General features: G+C 34.1%; 1 long non-coding RNA gene across 1 annotated transcript in view; it reads left to right on the top strand.

The window, feature by feature from the left end:
- Positions 1 to 19815, top strand: part of LOC143639467 (uncharacterized) — a 34610-nt gene that overhangs the window by 7289 nt on the left and 7506 nt on the right. Inside the window, exon 2 of the long non-coding RNA XR_013154684.1 lies at positions 18785 to 18851. This is a non-coding gene — a long non-coding RNA (uncharacterized LOC143639467). The remainder of the gene's footprint in view (positions 1 to 18784; positions 18852 to 19815) is intronic.

Raw genomic sequence — 19815 nt, 5'->3', positions numbered from 1 at the left:
TAGATAGGTAGATAGATAGATAGATAGAATGGTCATAAAAAACATTTTCTACATGGTGTCGACCCATGCTAGTGATGAATTCTACTTTATAGAAAAAGCAGCTATATTCCTACCAGATGTTAGGAAGTAATAGAGCATGTATCAGTGTGTTGGTACTGAATGCAAGTAAGTGCTAAGAGGGAATGCTAAAGTTAGGAAGATCTAGGTTTTAAGTATTTAAAAACCTAAGCACTCTGTTACCAATTAGGATATTAGATGTAATGGGACTGTGAAAGAGATTTGAAAACTCTTAACTCAAATTGATTATCTCTATCTGAAATGCTTGGGATTTCAAAAGTATTTCAGATTTTGGAGTTTATTTGGATTTTGGAATATTTGCATAGATTTACCAGTTGATGATCCCTAATCTAAAAGTCAAAAATTTGAAATATTCAGAAATATGGAACTATTTGAATATGACGTTTTGCTCAAACATTTTTGAAATTTGGAGCATTTTGAATTTCATATTTTTATATTAGGGATTGTCAATCTATAGTGTATGCAAAATTGAGGTAATAATTATTATGGTAAACTACTATTAGATATTTTAAAAATTGCAATGGCAGTATTATTTGGATACAAATTCACTGCATTTAAAAGTTTGTATTGATTCATCAGAGTATGAAAGAAAAATGTGCGTTAAAAGTTACGACCCAGTAGTCTTACTTATTGGTGCATATTGTACAGAATAGTGGGTTTCACTGTGGCAGATTCTCACGTATATATAGCATAATTCAATTAATTTCAATCCCCAATACCTCTTCTTATCCTCTTTTGTTCCCTCCTCCCATTCTATTACTCTACACTAATGATCTCCCTTCTACATTCATGATATCCCTCCCCCCAACTAGCCTCCACATAGGTAGAAAATATACTTGTCTTTTTAGTCTGGTTTATTTCATTTAACATGATGATATGCAGTTTCATTCATTCTTCTGCAAATGACATAATTTTGATCTTTACAGCTGAATAATAATGCACTGTGCATATATACACCAATTTTACTTCATTCATTCATCTATTGACAAACACCTAGGCTGATTCTATAACTTGGGTATTCTGATGTGCCATGATAAATATGGGTATGCAGGTGTCTCTAAAGTATGTTGACTTAGTTCTTTTGAGTAAATACTGAGGAGTGGTACAATTGGATTATATGGTGGTTTTGTTTTTTAGCTTTTTTTTTAAACCAGGGATACTTAACCATTGCCACATTTCCAGCCCTTCTTATTCTTTTTTACATTTTAAGACAGGGTCTCATTTAGCTGCTTAGGGCCTCACTAAATTTATGAGGCTGGCCTTGAACTTGCAATGCTCCTGCCTCAGCCTCCTGAACTTCTGGCATTACAGTTGTGCTCCAACCACACCAGGCTTATATTTTTGAGTAACATCCATACTGATTTCCATAATGGCTGTAATAATTTACATTCCCACCAACACTGTATAAATTCTTCTTCCACTGAATCCTTACCAGCATTTATTATTATTTGTATTGATGATTGCCATTCTGACAGGTGAGATGGAATCTTAGTGTAGTTTTGATTTATATTTCCCTGATAGTTAAAGATGATGAATATTTTTCCTTATAATTGTAGACTATTTGTACTACTTTTTTCAGAAGTTTCTGTTCAGTTTATTTATCCATTCAGTGAATGGGTTATGTATTTGGGGGGGGTCAGTCTTTTAATGTTTTTAGTGCATTATAGTTATACATATTAGTTGGGTTCATTTGACATAATCATATAGACATGGAATATAATTTGCACTATTTCAGTCCCTAGTACTTTATTTTTTCCTCCACCCTACCCCTAATACCCTTCTTTTACTTTACTGGTCTTCCATCCTTTTTTAAAATTCATGCTTTATAGATATAGAGATGGTTGATTTTTTTAAATTCTTTTTATATCCTGCATATTAGTAATTTGTCTGTAAACTTGTTTGTTTGCAGAATTTTCTCCTATTCTGTAGGCTCTCTCTTCATTCTTTTGTTTCCTTTGCTATAGAGAAGCTTTTTAATTTAATATTATCCCACTTATTGATTCTTGCTGTTATTTTCTGAGCTTTAGGAGTCCTATTCAAGAAATTGTTGTTATGCCTACATGATGAAGTGTTTCCCCTTTGTTTCCTTTAGCAGTTGCAAGATTTCTGGCCTTACACTAAAGTCTTTGGTCTATTTTTGAATTGACTTGTACAGGGTGAAAGATAGGGATGTAGTTTTCATTTTTCTAAATATGGATATCCAGTTTCCCGAGCACCATTTGTTAAAGAGGCTGTCTTTTCTCCAGTGTGTGTTTTTGGCACCTTTATCAAGAATCAAATGACTAGCTGTTTAAGTTTGTCTTTGTGCCGCCTTCTATTCCATTGGTCTTTGTGTGTGTTTTAATGCCAGCACCATGCTGCTTTTGTTACTATGGCTCTGTATTTTAATTTGAAATCAGGTATTCTGGTGCCTCTAGCATTGTTCTTTTTGCTCAGGATAGCTTTGGCTATTCTGGCTTTTTTGTTTTTTCATATGAATTTTAGGATTGTTTTTTCTATTCTGTGAAGAATACACCCAGTAGTCTAAATATGCTGATGGTGTTGTCCTAGCTTGGAAAGTAGTAAACTTCAGGATCTTATTCCCCAGTTCTGAATTAATAATCATATAATGAATGTCTGTATGTTGATACCAATTTGTACTATATGTTATTTTGCAATAAATTTTTAATATTCTATTTTATTTTGCAAGTGAGTTTTAAAGCCTAACATTTCTGATATTCTGGGATTAAGTTCTTCTGACAAAATACTGGAACTTCCACTCTGGTTAATTCATTAATGAGAACAGAGCACAACCACACCTAATAATAGGGTTTCGAGAGGATTTCTATTTACTACTGATGTTCTTTCGAGGGTGGGGGGGACCTAGTTCTTTGTTTCATTCCTTTTACAGTAATGATAATTTGCCTCTACTGTGTAATTCATGGTTATTTACTTATAGACATTAGATCTTAGGCAAAGGAAAGCAACAGCACAGAGGTTATAGAATCAATCAGAATAAAAATTTAGCTCTTTGGAATTTTTTTTAACTAATTAGAATTCTCTTCATCTCCCACCTCCTTTGCCATTCTTGTGACATGCATGATAAGCTTTGCTGTGTGTATTTATGGATGAGAGGAAGAGAGAGTGAATGCTTATAGCTAAACATCAAATGCAAAGTAGGAATTAGTGAAATCTGTTTAATTCTTAGTAATTTATTTTACAGAAAGCAATAGAAGTTTATAAAAATGTAAAATAATTTAACTTTGAAAGATAATTTTGAATTTACATTTGAATATGAATGTTTCTAATCTAGGTAGTCCCAGAGATTCCGTTAACTAAAAAATGGAATATAATAGCTTGCTCATGAATTCTCTAATTAACTAAGGACTAATCCAAATATGTAATGAAGCTGTGGCAAGGATGCTTCATATAAGATGTCCAGAGTTTTAAGTTGTAAGTTGTACATAATTTTTTACTGACTATTGACCAAAAAAAAAATATATATATATATTACTGGGAATTGAATGGAGTACATGGTGCATGCTATGCTCGGTAAGAATTCTACCACTGAGATACATACCCAGCCCTTTTGAGACAGGGTTTTGCTCAATTGCCTATGATGAGCTCGAACTTGCAGTCCTTTTGTCTGAGACTACCAATTCACTAAGATTACAGGCATGCACACCTGCCTTGTATGTGTCTTAGATAAAGATTTTTGGTAAGCCAGGATTGTTGTGCACACTTATAGTCCTAGCTACTTAGGAGTCTGAGGCAGAAAGATTCCTTGAGCCCATGTTAAGACCAGTCTGGGCAACATAGTGAGACCCTGTTTAAAAAAAAAAAAAAGATATTTTTGATATCAAATAATAAAAATGTACTCCAAACTAACTTAAAGTATGAAAGGGGAGAATATGAATGAATTTATAGAATTTGGTAAGGAAGGAAGTGTAGACTAGACACATGATAAAGGACTTGAACTAGGATGAAAAGCTATCAGTAGCTAAGGAACCATTGTCTGCTCTTCCTCTTCTCTTTCTTGATCCCTGAGGCCATAGGCATTAGAGGGTCTCCTGTTTATCTCTGTTTCTTTCAGTATGTGTACCTAATTGTTCTCACTCCCTCAGCACGTGTCTTATCCAAAAGCTCCCCAGTTTATATATTCTAAATTCAGGCAATCAGAAGAGACTCATTAGCATTTCTGAATCCTAATTCCCAATTCCGATTGACCTAGTTTGGACCATATGTCCAGTTTGTCTATGGATGGAGGGGCAAAATCATGTTGCATATTTGTGGTTATTAGGCCCCAACCACAAATATGTGTACATACAGTTTCCAGAGAACAGTAAGTGTGGGATGAACAGAATCTCAATAGTGTCTACCATGGAGTATAAACCGTGGTGCATGGAATACAGGAATACATTATGTAAAGACACATGTATAAAATATGTTTCTAAAAAAACGAAGAAATAGATCACATTTACCATCTGTTTATTTTCATTCAGAGAACAAGAATGAACGTTAGAGATCATATCATCGAGCCTACTCATTTTAAGGAAACTAAGGCCCAGAGATATTTTTAGTAAAATAAAACTTGTCCAAAGTCACACAGTAAGTTAATATAAAAGCTGTGATTAGAATGCAAACTTTGTGGTTTCTAGTTTTTCCTAGATACTAGCATCCAGAATAACCAGAGTATCTGATAATATGTCAACATGTTTTAAAATAAGCCTCATGAAACATACAATAATGTGTGATTTTTGTCTAAGCAATAAAGTAAATGTAGAGGAGACTAAAAATTATGTCTTAACAATGATGCAGAAAATATAAGAAGTCCATGGTTAATATCCATTTTTTTCAAAAATAAAAATTTAGAAGATACAAAAACAGGATGATTCTAAAGAAAAGATAGGCTTAAGGAAACAGTGATGTAAATATCACATCTTGGCTACTGGGAAACCTAGATTTTAAATCAAATCGGTTTTCCCCCTTTTGATCTATGCATTTATTAAACATGTGTTTATTGAATGTCTACTAAGTGTTCAGCTCTGTTTTAGGCATCAGGGATACAGTGGTAAGCAGAACAAAGTTCCTACACTCATGGAGTTTGCATTCTAGAGGCAATGATTAAACAATATATAATGCACGATGTTATTGATGAGGGCCATGAGGGTAATAAAGCAAAATAAGGGTAAAAGGAGAAATATGTAGTGCTATTTTAGATACAGTGGTAAGGGAGAGTGTCTCTGATGAGGTTACATTCAGCAGAAACCTGGATGCGACAAGGAAGTAGGACATTTCAATATCTGAAGGAAGAGTATTTCAGGCACAATAAGGTGTGCAAAGGTCCTGAGATAAGATCCTGATTGACATGTTCAAGATTTAGCAAGTAGGACAATGTATCTAGAATGTAGAGAGTGATGGAGACAATGATAGTAAGTATAAGGCAAAAGATGTGTTCTGAGGCCAAATTGTAGGGCAACCAGCAGTTTCAGATTTTACTCTCTGTGCTGAGAAAGCATGGAATTTTGAGAGATTAGTGGCTTGCTTTGATTTAGTCCCTTTGATTAGGAACTGCTCTGTGGAGAGGGCAAGAGAAGTATGGAGATCAATTAGGAAATGTTACAGTAATACAAAGAAAAAAATTGTTTGAATTGGGGTGGCAATAGTAGAGAAAGTGAAAAGTAGTCAGATTCTGAATAAACATACACAGGCACTGACATATACATACATAAATATACTGTATATGCTATTTTTTAAAATATTCATAGGAAGTTTCAGCAAATGTACAGAGAGATCTTATTCACACTTCACCTAGCCTGCTTCAGTGTTATATTGCATAACAACAGTATAATATCCCCCAAACAGGATACTGGCATTGATCTTATTCAGATTTCCCTCTTTCATAAGCACTTGTATGTGTGTAGCTGTATGCATTTTTCACATGTCTAGCTTCATGTAATAAATACTACATAAAATATTCAAGTCTGCTTAAAGGCACAGCCCCTTTCTTTACCCCATTCCCAAACCTCTAACCTCTAATATGTTCTCTCTATAAATGATTATGTTATTTTGTGTATATTATGTAATGTTTCTGTTTCTATTTAGTAATTTTCTTTGATTTGAAGTCTACTTTATCTGAAATCAGTATACTTACTGGCACTTTTTAAAAATTCACGTTTCAATGACATAGACTTTTTCTTTTTACTTTTAATGTTCTCATGTTGTTACTTTGAACTTCTTGTATATAGTGTATAGATGGGCCATGTTTTTTTTTTAATCTACTGTCAGGCTCTGTCTTTTAATTTATGCATTTATACTATTTATATATTAAAATAAATAGGGTATGATTGCCTTCTACTTTTTACTGTCTAAAATACATATAATCTGAAATCTATCTTCTTTGCAAACTTTTAAGTGTACAATACAGTATTATTAACTGAATGCACATTGATGTACAGCAGGCTTCTAGAACCTTTTCATCTTGTATGATTGAAACCCTATACTGATTGAACAGCAGCTCCACATGTCCCTTTCTTCCCAGTCTGTGGCAACAACTATTCTCCTTTCTGTTTCTATGCATTTGAGTACTTTAAATATGTCCTATAAGTAAAATATTGCAGTATTTGTCCTTCTGTGGATGGATTATTTCACTTAGCATGAAGACTTCGGGGTTTATCCAAGTCATAAAATATGACAGGATTTCCTTCTTTTAAAAGCTGAATAATATTTCAGTAAGGGCACAGTTTGTATATCTATTCATCTCTTGATGGACATACAGGTTGTTTCTATCTCTTGGCTATTGTGAAAAATGCTACAATGAACATGGACATATAAATATCTCTACCAGATACTGTTTTGATTCTTTTGAATGTGTACCCAGAAGTAGGATTACTGGATCATATGATAGTTTTATTTTTAATTTAATGAGAAAGCTCCATACTCTTTTCCAAAGTTGTTGCACCATTTTATAGTCCCAGCAACAGTGCACAGAGGTTCCAATTTCCAATAACACTTGGTTTCTTTTTAAAACAAATGTTATTGTGTATATTTAGCATATATATAATATGATGCCATGAGGTATATATAAATATATACATGTATATATATATATATGTGTGTGTGTAGATATAGATATTTACTACAGTGAAAGAAATTAACATATCAGTCATCTCAAACATTTCCCCATTTCCCCTCATGTCCAGAACAGGTACAGTCTACTCATTTAGCAAAAATCCTGAATTATAATATACTTTTTTCCCCTTTCTCCACATTTTATTGGTGCATTATACTTGTACATAATAGTGGAATTTTTCTTATGTATTATTACATGCACACAATATAACAATATAAGTTGGCCAATATCCATCTCCAGCATTTCCCTTCTCCCTCCCTCCTCCCACCAGAGTCCCTTTTCTCTATTGAACTTCCTTTCCTTTTCATGCAATTACCACTGCCTTTCTTTTTTCTTTTTCTTTTAGCATTTATTTTTTAGTTTTCAGTGGACACAACATCTTTATTTTATTTTTATGTGGTGCTGAGGATCGAACCCAGCGCCCCGTGCATGCCAGGCGAGCATGTTACCGCTTGAGCCACATTCCCAGCCCCCTTTCTTTTTCTTTTAATTCTTTTGCTTCTACATATGAGAGAAAATGTATGAGCTTAGCTTATTTCACTAAATATAATGGTCTCAAGTTGCATCCTTCCTGCAAATGCTTTAATTTCATCTTCTTTATAGCTGAATAAAACTCCATTGTGTATGTATACCACATTTCTTTCCATTTTCTATTTTTTAGAGCATTATAATTACACATAATATTAGGGTTTATTTTGGCTAATTAATAAGTGTAATGAATTTGATTTTGATTTTAACCCTCATTCCCCCCTTCATTTTTCCTTCCCTGCTCCCTCCTCCTGTTCTTTCTCCTCCCCTCTATTGATCTTCTTTTCACTCTTTTATTTATTTTTTGATTGGTAATATAATAAAAATTGATTAAAGTTCACTTATTTTTGGTGAAATTATTTTTAGAAAATTTATATATGCATATACCATACTGTTGTTTAATTTATTTAAACTTTACCCTTTCCCTTTCTGTCTTTCCTCCTTCTTCTACTCTACTGATCTACCTTATATCTTTAAGGTATCCAATCTCCTTCCTTGCCACCTTCTCTCCCCTATTTTGCTCTAGTTTTCACATATGAGAGCAAACATTTGACTTTTGATTTTCTGAGCCAGGCTTTTTTCACTTAGCATGATATTCTCTATTTCCATCCATTAACTAGCAAATGCCATTATTTTATTCTTCTTTGACTAAGTAATACTACCATATTTTCTTAATCCATTCATCTGTTGATGGACATCTGGGTTGATTACATAGTTTTATTTTTTTAGAGTGTGTGTGTGTGTGTGAGAGAGAGAGAGAGAGAGTGAGAGTGAGAGAGAGAGGGGGGGGATTTTTAAATATTTATTTGTTTTTAGTTTTTGGCGGGCACAACATCTTTGTTTGTATGTGGTGCTGAGGATCAAACTCGGGCCGCACGCATGCCAGGTGAGCGCGCTACCCCTTGAGCCACATCCCCAGCCCCTGATTACATAGTTTTATATCACATTTTATTTATCCATTCATCTGTCAGAATAGTAACTAACAAAGATTTTCTTTCATTCTGTGGGTTCTTTCTTCACATTTGTAATTGTTTCCTTTGCTATGCAGAAGACTTTTAATTTGATATCATCTTATTTATTAGCTCTTGGAGTATTATTTCCTGAGCTTTAGGAATACTATTGAAAAAGTTGTTGCCTGTGCCTATATGCTGGAGTGTTGACCTGATTTATTTTATTTTATTTTTTTGTAGTGCTGGGGATTGAACCCTGGGTTTTGTGCATGTGAGGCAAGCATTTTACCAACTGAGCTATATACCCAGCCCAACTCTTCTAGGAATCATAGAGTTTCTGGTCTAATTCCTAGGTCTTTAATCCATTTTAAGTTGATTTTTGTTCAGGGTGAGAGATAACAGTCTAGTCTCATTTTTTACATATGAATAACCAGTTTCTTACCACCACTTGTTAAAGAGGTTGGCTTTTTTCCACTGTATAATATATTATTATTACCTACAGCCCTCATAAGATATAATATATAATACTTGTTATTTGCTGGTTTGTTTTTAAACCAATATCCATCTTAAAAGGTGTGTGGTGATAACTCATAGTGGTTTTGATTTGAATTATTCTGATGATTCGTAATATTGTTCTCTTTTTCATATACCAGTTAGTCATTTATTTCTCTTCTTTAGAGAATTATCTACTTCAGTCCTTTGCCCATATTTATTTATTTATTGACTTTTATTTTTTTAATTAATTATTTTTATTTATATATGACAGTGGAATGCATTACAATTCTTATTACACATATAGAGTACAATTTTTCATATCTCTTGTATGCAAAGTTTGTTCACACCAATTTGTGTCTTCATACATGTACTTTGGATAATAATGTCCATCACATTCCACCATTTCTAAACCCATGCCGCCTCCCTTACCCTCCCACCTCTCTGACCTATCTAGAATTTGTCTATTCCTTCCATGCTCCCCTTCCATATCCTACTATGAGTCAACCTCCTTATATCAGAGAAAACATTCGGCATTTGGTTTTTTGGATTTGGCTAACTTCACTTAGCATTATCTTCTCTAACTCCATTCAATTACCTGCAAATGCCATGATTTTATTCTCTTTTATTGCTGAGTAATATTCCATTGTGTATATATGCCACATTTTTTTTTTTATCCATGCCTCTATTGAAGGGCATCTAGGTTGGTTCCACAGTTTAGCTATTGTGAATTGTGCTGCTATAAATATTGATGTGGCTGTGTCCCTGTAGTATGCTGTTTTTAAGCCTTTGGGTATAGACCAAGGAGAGGGATAGCTGAGTGAAATGGTGGTTCCATTCCCAGTTTTCCAAGAAATCTCCATACTGCTTTCCATATTGGCTGTACCAATTTGCAGTCCCACCAGCAGTGTACCTGTTTCCTTGCATCCTCGCCAATACTTATTGTTGTTTGTATTCATAATAGCTGCCATAATAGTGAGATGAAATCTTAGAGTGGTTTTGATTTGCATTTCTCTAATTGCTAGTGATGATGAACATTTTTTCATGTATTTTTTGATTGATTGTATATCCTCTTCTGAGAAGTGTCTGTTCAGGTCCTTGGACCATTTATTGATTGGGTATTAGTTTTTTTGGTGCTTAGCTTTTTGAGTTCTTTATATACACTAGAGATTAATGTTCTATCTGATGTGTGAGGGGTAAAGATTTGCTTCCAAGATTTAGGCTCTCTATTCACCTCATAGATTGTTTCTTTTGCTGAGAGGAAACTTTTTAATTTGAGGGTATCCCATTTATTTACACTTGCTTTTAATTCTTGTGCCAAAGGAGTCTTATTAAGGAAGTCAGGGCCTAATCTGAAATGATGGAGATTAGGGCATACTTTTTCTTCTATTAGATGCAGGGTCTCTGGTTTTATTCCAAGGCCTTGATCCATTTTGAGTTAAGTTTTGTGCATGGTGAGAGATAGGGATTTAATTTCATTTTGTTGTGTATGGATTTGAAGTTTTCCCAGCACCATTTGTTGAAGAGGCTATCTTTTTTCCAATGCATGTTTTTGGCACCTTTGTCTAATGTAAGATAATTGTAATTTTGTGGGTTGATCTCTGTGTCCTTTATTCTATATCATTGGTCTACCAGTCTGTTTTGGTGCCAATGCCATGCTGTTTTTGCTCTGTAGTATAGTTTAAGGTCTGGTACAGGGATGCTACCTGCTTAATTCTTTCTGATCAGAATTGCTTTAGTTATTCTGGGTCTCTTATTTTTCCAGATGAATTTCATGACTGCTTTTTCTATTTTTATGAGGAATGTCATTGGGATTTTGATTGGAATTGCATTAAATCTGTATAGTGCTTTTGGTATTATGGTCATTTTGATGATAATAATTCTGCCTATCCAAGAGCAAGGTAGATTTTTCCATCTTCTAAGGTATTCTTTTATTTCTTTCTTTAGCATTCTGTAATTTTCATTATATAGATCTTTTTACCTCTTTTATTGATTCCCCAATATTTTATTGTTTTTTAGGATATTGTAAATGGGGTAGTTTTCTTCATTTCCCTTTTTGAGGATTTGTCACTGATATACAGAAATGCCTTTGATTTATGGGTGTTGATTTTTTAACCTGCTACTTTGCTGAATTCATTTACTAGCTCTAGAAGTTTTCTGGTGAAATTTTTAGGGTCTTTTAGATAAATAATCCTATCATCAGCAAATAATGCCAATTTGAGTTCTTCTTTTCCTATGTGAATCCCTTTAATTTCTTTTGTCTGTCCAATTGCTCTGGCCAGTGTTTCAAGAACTGTGTTAAATAGAAGTTGTAAAAGAGGGCATCTGTATCTTGTTCCAGTTTTTAGAGGGAATGCCTTCAATTTTTCTCCATTTAGAATGATATTGGCCTGGGGCTTAGCATAGATAACCTTTATGATGTTGATATATGTTCCTGTTATCAACACCTAATTTTTCTAGTGTTTTGAACATGAAGGGGTGCTATATTTTGCCAAATGTTTTTTTTTGCATCTATTGAGAGATGATCATATGATTCTTATCTCTGAGTCTATTTATGTGATGAGTTACATTTATTGATTCCCATATGTTGAACCAACCTTGCATCCCTGGGATGAATCCCACTTGATCGTGGTGCATGATCTTTTTGGTATGTTTTTGTATTCAATTTGCCAGAATTTTATTGAGAATTTTTGCCTCTAGGTTTATTAGAGATATTAGTCTGAAGTTTTCTTTTTCTGATGTGTCTTTGCCTGGTTTTGGAATCAGGGTGATATTGGCCTCATAGAATGAGTTTGGAAGTACTCACTCTTTTTCTATTTCCTGAAATGAGTTGAAAGTATTGGTATTAGTTTTTCTTTAAAGGTCTTGTATAACTGGGTTGTGTATCCATCTGGTCCAGGGCTTTTCTTTGTTGGTAGATTTGTGATTGCATCTTCTGTTTCCTTGCTTGAATTGATCTGTTTAAATTGTGTATATCTTCCCAATTCAATTTAGGCAAATTAATGACTCTAGAAATTTGTCCATGCCTTTGATATTTTCTATTTTATTGGAGTATAAGTTTTCAAAATATTTCTTATTATCTTCTGTATTTCTGTAGTGTCTGTTGTGATGTTTCCCTTTTCATCATGTATGTTAGTAATTTGAATTTTCTCTCTCCTTCTCTTTGTTAGCATGGCTAAGGGTCTGTCAATTTTATTTTTTTAAAGAACCAACTTTTGTTCTGTCAATTTTTTCATTGTTTCTTTTGTTTCAATTTCATTGATTTCAGCCCTAATTTATTTATTTCCTATCTTCTACTGTTTTGGTGTTGATTTGTTCTTCTTTTTTCTTGATCTTTGAGATGTAATGTTAAGTCATATATGTCTTGACTTTTTTCTTCTTTTAAGGAATGAACTCCATACAATGAACTTTCCTCTTAGAACTGCTTTCATAGTGTCCCAGAGAATTCTATATGTTGTATGTGTGTTCTCATTCACCTCTAAAAATTTTTTAATCTCCTCCTTGATGTCTGCTGCAACCCATCACTCATTCAGTAGCATATTATTTAGTCTCCAGGTGTTGAAGTAGCTTTTATTTTTTATTTTATCATTGATTTCTAATTTCATTCCATTAAGATCTGATAGAATGCAGGGTAGTATCTCTACTTTTTTATGTTTGCTAAGAGTTGCTTTGTGGCATAATATATGGTCTGTTTTAGAGAAGGATCCATGTGCTACTAAGAAGAAAGTGTATTCTTTCATTGAAGGATGAAATATTCTATATATTTCAGTTAAGTCTAAGTTATTGATTATATTATTGAGGTCTATATTTTCTTTGTTTAGCTTTTGTTTGGAAGATTTATCTAGTGATGAAAGATGTGTGTTAAAGTCACCCAAAATTATTGTGTTGTGGTCTGTTTCACTTTTGAACTTGAGTTTGTTTGATGAACATAGATGCTCCATTGTTTGGGGCATATATATTTATAATTGTTAAGTCTTGTTGATGTATGGTTCCCTTGAGCAGTATGTAGTGTCATTCTTTATCCTTTTTGATTGACTTTAGTTTGAAGTCTACTTTATTTGATATGAGGATGGAAACCCTGCTTGCTTCTGCAGTCCATGTGAATGGTGTGATTTTTCCTAACCCTCACCTTCAGTCTATGGATGTCTTTTCCTATGAGATTAGTCTCTTGGAGGCAGCATATTGCTGGGTCTTTTTTTTAAAATCCAATCTGTTAGTCTGTGTCTAGTCTGTGATTGGTGAGTTTTGACATGATTTGTATTCCCAGCCATTTTTGTTTATTTTTGGTATTTAACATGACTTGATTTCTCCTTTGATTAGATTTTTCTTTAGTGTAATACCTCCATATGCTGATTTTCATCATTGTTTTTCATTTCCTCTTTGTGGAATATTTTGCTGACGATGTTCTGTAGTGCAGGCTGCCTAGTTGTAAATTCTTTTAACTTTTGTTTATCATGGAAGGTTTTTATTTCATCATGAAATCTAAAGCTTAGTTTTGCTGGATATAAGATTCTTGGTTGGCATCCATTTTCTTTCAGAGCTTGGTATATATTGTTCCATGATCTCTTGGCTTTGAGGATCTGGGTTGAAAAATCTGCTGAGATACGCACTGGTCTCCCCCTTTTATGTGATCTGATTCCACTCTCTTGTGGCTTTTAAAATTCTATCCTTATTCTGTGTGCTAGGCATTTTCATTATAATGTGCCTTGGTGTAGATATGTTGTAATTTTTTTTTGTTTGTTTGTTTTACATTTGGTGTCCTGTAAGCCTTTTGTATTTGGTTTTCCAATTCATTCTTCATTCTTTGGGAATTTTCTGATATTATCTCATTGACGAGATTGTGCATTCCTTTGACTTGAAACTCTGTGCCTTCCTCTATCCCAATAACTCTTATATTTGGTCTATTTATGCTGTCCCATAATTCTTGGATGTTCTGTTCATGGTTTCTTACTATCTTCGCTGTGTGTTCAACTTTATTTTCTGGATTGTATACTTTTTCTTCATTATCTGACGTTCTTTCTTCCAAGTGATCTAGTCTGTTGGTTATGATTTCTTTTTTCTTTTTTTTTTTTTTTGAGAGAGAGAGAGAGAGAGAGAGAGAGAGAGAGAGAGAGAGAAAGAGAGAATTTTTAATATTAATTTTTAGTTATTGGCAGACACAACCTCTTTGTTTGTACGTGGTGCTGAGGATCGAACCCGGGCCGCACGCATGCCAGGCGAGCGCGCTACCACTTGAGCCAAATCCCCAGCCCCGGTTATGATTTCTATTGAGTTTTTTATTTGGTTTATTGTATCCTTCATTTCAAAGATTTTTATTTTATTTTTTTTCCAGAGACTCTCTTTCTTGAAGTAATCTTTTGCTACTTATATTTGCTCTCTTATCTCTTGGTTGGAGTGATCAATTTTTGCCTGTATTTGTTTATTTAGGTCATTCTTTAATTCACAGATCCTTTTAATTATGAACCTTCTGAACTCCTTCTCTGACATTTCATGAACTTTGCTGCCCATGTGTTCTGTTATTATAGTGTCCTGGCTTGTTTGGGACACTTTCCTCCCTTGGTTTTTCATGTTGTCTATGTGTCTTTCTTTCTTGCAGTGTGGATCTGAGATATTACAGTTTCTGCCCTATATTCTTGTAGTACCCAAGTAGATTGTCTGTACTTCACATTGATGTTGGGCTTCCAGATCCTGCTGGAGTCCCTCAATGTATGCTACTGCATCTAATGGTGGTGGTGGCAAGAGCTGAGGTAACTCGAGATAATAGTTGAATTAGTTATATAGGTTTTAAAGTATTCTCTCTCATTCTGTAGATTGCCTTTTAACTCTTATTGATGGGCTCCTTTGCTATTCAGAAGCTTTTTTCTTGACTTAATTCCACTTGTCTCTTTTTGCTTTTATAGCCTATGCTTTTTTCCCTTTTTAAATGAAGTTTTTATTTTTATTTCCTTATTTTTTGGTACATTATAGTTATACATATTGATGGGATTTGTTGCTACATATTTGTGCACACAACATAACAATATAATTTAGTCAACATCACTCCCCAGCATTTCTTACCTTCCTCCCTTTTCCCACTCCTTGGTTCCTTTCTTCTACTGATCTCCCTCTAATGTTTTGGAGGTCCACCCCCAAATTTGTTTTCCTTTTCCTCTCTAGCTTCTGCAAATGAGAGAAAACATATGTGCCCTAACCTTCCAAGTTTGACTTATTTCATTTAACATGATGATCTCTATTTCCATCCATTTTGCTGCAAATGCCATAATTTCATTTTTCGTTCTGGCAGAATAAATCTCCACTGTGTATATATACCATATTTTCTTTACTCATTCATCCATTGATGGACCCCTCTGCTGGTTCCATAGTTTGGCAATAGTGAATTGTGCTGCTGTAAAAATGGGTATGCATATATCACTGTGGTAAGATGCCTTTAATTCTTCAGAGTAAATACCAAGAAGGGGTATAGCTTGTTCATGTGGTGATTTAATGCCTAGTCTTTTTAATTTTTTTTGTACAGGGGTGTGAACTCAGAGGCACTTAACCACTGAGCCACATCCCTAGCCCTGTTTTGTAGTTTATTTAGAGACAGAGTCTCACTGAGTTGCTTAATGTTGCAACTGTTGCAACATTGAGTTGCTTAATGTTGCAGCCTCACTGTTGCTGAGGCTGACTTTTAACTTGCAATCCTCTTGCCTAGCCACTGCGATTACAGATGTACACTACCACGCCCTGCGTCTAGTCTTTTGAGGAGCCTCCATATTGATTTCCTTAGTGGTTTTACTAATTTACGGTCCCACCGACAATGTAAAAGTGTTTCTTTTTCTCTGCATCCTCTCCAGCATTTATTATTACTTGTTTTCTTGATGACTGCCATTCTGATTAGAGTGAGATGAAATCTCAATGTAGTTTTGATTTACATTTCCCTAATTGCTAATTATGTTGAATATTTTTCATGTATTTGTTGACCACTTGTGTTATACCCTCTGCTTTTAATGTCATATCCAAAAAGTTATGAATGTTATGAAAATTTTCCTTCATGTTTTGTTGATAAGACTTTTATGGTTTCAGGTTTTTCATTTAAATCTTTAATCAGTTTTGAGTTGATTTTTGTATATGGTGTAAGGTAGGTATCCAATTTCATTCTTTTGCATGGATATCCAATTTTCCCAACACCATCTGTTGAAACATTATTCTTTCCCTATATGTAGTCTTGGCATCCTTGTCAAAGATCATTTGATTGCATATGTGTGAGTTTATTTCTGGACTCACTATTCTTTTCCAAATTGGTCTAAGTTTCTGCCCTTATGCTAGTTCCATGCTGTTTTGATTACTCTAATTTTTAATGTTTTGGATTCAGAAAGTGTGAGGTCTGCAGCTTTGTTGTTCTTTCTCAATATTGTTTTGGATGTTGGGTGCCCTTTGTGGATCCATATGAATTTTTAGGATTGTTATTTCTATTTTTGTTAAAAATGCAACTAGGGTTTTGATGAGGATCACAATGACTTGGTAGATATCTTTGGGTCGTATGAACATTTTAACATTATTATGTCTTACAATCCATTAATAAAGGATGTTCTTTAATTTATTTGTTCTTCATTAGTTTTTTTTTCATCAGTGTTTTCTAGTTTTCAGTGTATGAGTCTTTCACTACCTTGATTTAGTTTATTCCTTAGTATTTTATTCTTTTGATGCTGTTGAAAATACAGTTGTTTTCTTAATTTTCTTTTTGTATTTTTCATTGTCTGTTTTGAGTCACTACTTGTTTTCACATGTTGATTTTTTATGTTGCAACTTTACTGAATTCATTTATTATTTCTAATGGTTTTCTCTTGCATGTGGAATCTTTATGTTTTTTATATATAAAAATACTTAATTTGTGAAGAGAGATAATTCTACTATTTCCTTTCTAATTTAGATGCCTCATTTCTTTTTCTTACCTAATTGCTCTGGATACAGTTTCTAATGCTATCTTGAGTAGAGATGTGACAGTGAGCATCCTTGCTTTTTCCTGATCTTATAGGAACAACTTTCAGTTTTTGAACATGGGGTATATTGTTGGCTTTGGTCTCTTTGTTTATAGAATTTATTTTGTTGAAGTAATTTTCTTCTACTCCTAGTATTCTGAGAGTTTTTATCATGAAAAGGTTTTGAATTTTGTCAAATGATTTTTCTGTATCCATTGAGTTGATCATGTCATCTTTTATTCTTCATTTTCACAATTTGGTGTATCATATTAACTGATATTCATATATTCACACATTCTGGGGATAAATTATACTTGTCTATAATATACAATTCCTATAATGTGCTGGCAAATTTGGTTTTCTGAAGAATTTTTGCATCTGTGTTCGCCAGGGATATTGGGTTGCTGTTTTATTTTCTTTTATCTTTTTCCAGTTTTGTTAGTACTGACCTCATAAAATGAGTTTGGAGCTGTACCCCCATCTTCATTCTTTCCCTTTTGCTCTCCTGTTCTTTTATTTTCATAATATGTATATGAGAACACTTAATGGTTTTTCCATAAATCCATTACACTTCTTCATTCTTCTTCATATTTTTCTCCTCTGACTGATACTTTTAAATGACTTGTCTTCAAGTTTTCTAGTGCCTTTTCATATTTCATTAAGTCTTGTTGAACATATTTATGATTTGAATTCTTTGTCATATAATTTGTATATGTTCTTTCCCCTATGTGCACTCTTTGGAGATTTATTCTGTTGCTTTTTGGTGACAATTTATCCTTTTCCTTCATTTATGTTATATCTTTGTGTTTGAAAAAATTATCCTTCTCTAAATCTTCATTGACTCGATTCATATGGGGAAAGACTTTCACCTATCAGTCTGGTTAGAGATTGTGGGGGACTTTAGGACATTTTCTAGACCTTTTCTTCTTTGAACTTGAGTGTGCAAGTTACTGATTAGAAGAGTTTGGTAGTTCCTTTTTTCAGCTCATAATATCTTGCCTCCTTGTTGTGTTAGTCTGCGGTACTACATATCCTTTTGGGGCAGAATAGCAATAGGCCACCCCTCTCCCTTTAGTTCTTAGTAACCCTTAAGCTTGTAGACTATGCTGGGTCTCATTAGTTCTTTGAATCTGGTGAAAAAGAAACCAATCCTTTGGAGAGCCCCCTTAAAGTTAGCATATGGGACACCCACTCCACTCTTCTCCCTCTCACCTTGAGGTAGAGACTACTGAGCTATACTAAACTGTCTATTCTACTGTATATTCTGTGGAGCAGCAGCAAGTCAACCCATCCTGATCTATTGTATTCTCAGTGGCCCCAAGACCTGGCCTTTGGACAGGTGAGACATAATCTAGCACCTTGGGTGGCTCCCCCAGATGATAGTATGTTGGATACATGCTCTGATTCTTTCCCTCCCAAAGGAGAGTCTAAGAACTGAGAATTTTCACCCTTTTGTTCCATGCTGAAATCGGGGTAGGAGTACCAAGGTGAGTGAGTGCATTCTAGTCTAGGCCTTTACCCTTATTCTCAGTGGCCCCTAAACCCTTCCCAACAGTGCTCAGATTCAGGCAAGATATAACTCAGTTCCTTAGCCTCTGACCAAAAAAAAAAAAGAAAAAAAGGAATGTTGGCTATATATTTCAGTCTTCTTTCTTTATTTCCAGAGAGAAGCCAAGAATTGAGTTTTCTCCTGACTTCATTGTGCTGAGTTGGGTGAAGAGACCATGGCAAGTAAGTACTACAGATTTTCCTCCAGGTATCTGTGTGGCTGGTTTCATGCTTGCCTGGGATGCAGGAGCCTATTAACTGGCATCAGGATTTCTTTTGATGTGAATTAGTCGATGTATTTATTGTTGAATTGGTGTGTTTATTGGAGAAAGGAAGGTCTCAGGCTTTCTATTCTCCCATCTTGCTCACATTAACAGTCTCCATTTTGTTATTTGTTTTTTGTTTGTTCTCTCCATTCCCATTGATCTTTGAATGCATTATTTCTCATCCCTCTCTCTCCCCCCCCACCCCGCCTTTTAAAAACTCTGATGACAGGAACAGATAATAGATCTCTTATTATGACTCCATAGATGCCTATGGCTCTCTTTTTTAAAAAAAAAATTCATGCTATTTTCACTCTTTGTTAAGACTGGGTAAGTTCTTCACTGATTCTGTTCTTTTTCTTCTCTATTCTGGTATTGAATTCATCTTGCAACTTAAAAAATGGCTATTGTATTTTTTCAGTTCCTTAATTTGTATTTGGTTCTTTTTTGGAAAACTATCTCCCTTTTCTTTGATGAGATTTCTGTTTTTTTTTCCATTTTTCAAGATAATTTTTAATTGCTTGTTGAAGCATTTTTATGAAAGTGGCTTTGAAAATCCCTGAATTTATCTAGGTATTGATGTTCAGTTAATTGTATTTCCTCATACAGTTTGTATATTCTTGGTATGAAGAGTGATTTCCATTGAATCCTGGACATTTTTGTTAGTATTTTAGGAATCTCTTGATCATATTTAAGTCTTCTGTTTTAGCAGACAATAGTCCATTTTAGGTTGAGAATACAGGCCCTGACATTCTGTTTTGGGTTTCAGTTTTTGTTGACCTCTTTCAGTGGTACTCTGATCTGTTTTTTTTCTTTTGATACTCTTTCTTATTCTTTATTTGTGCCACCTGCTTGGGCGTAAAGCACTATCCTGGGCTAGCTGG

This window comes from Callospermophilus lateralis, chromosome X (genome assembly GCF_048772815.1).
Source record: "Callospermophilus lateralis isolate mCalLat2 chromosome X, mCalLat2.hap1, whole genome shotgun sequence".
NCBI classification, from domain to species: domain Eukaryota; kingdom Metazoa; phylum Chordata; class Mammalia; order Rodentia; family Sciuridae; genus Callospermophilus; species Callospermophilus lateralis.
This window is presented reverse-complemented; position numbering and strand designations above follow the sequence as displayed.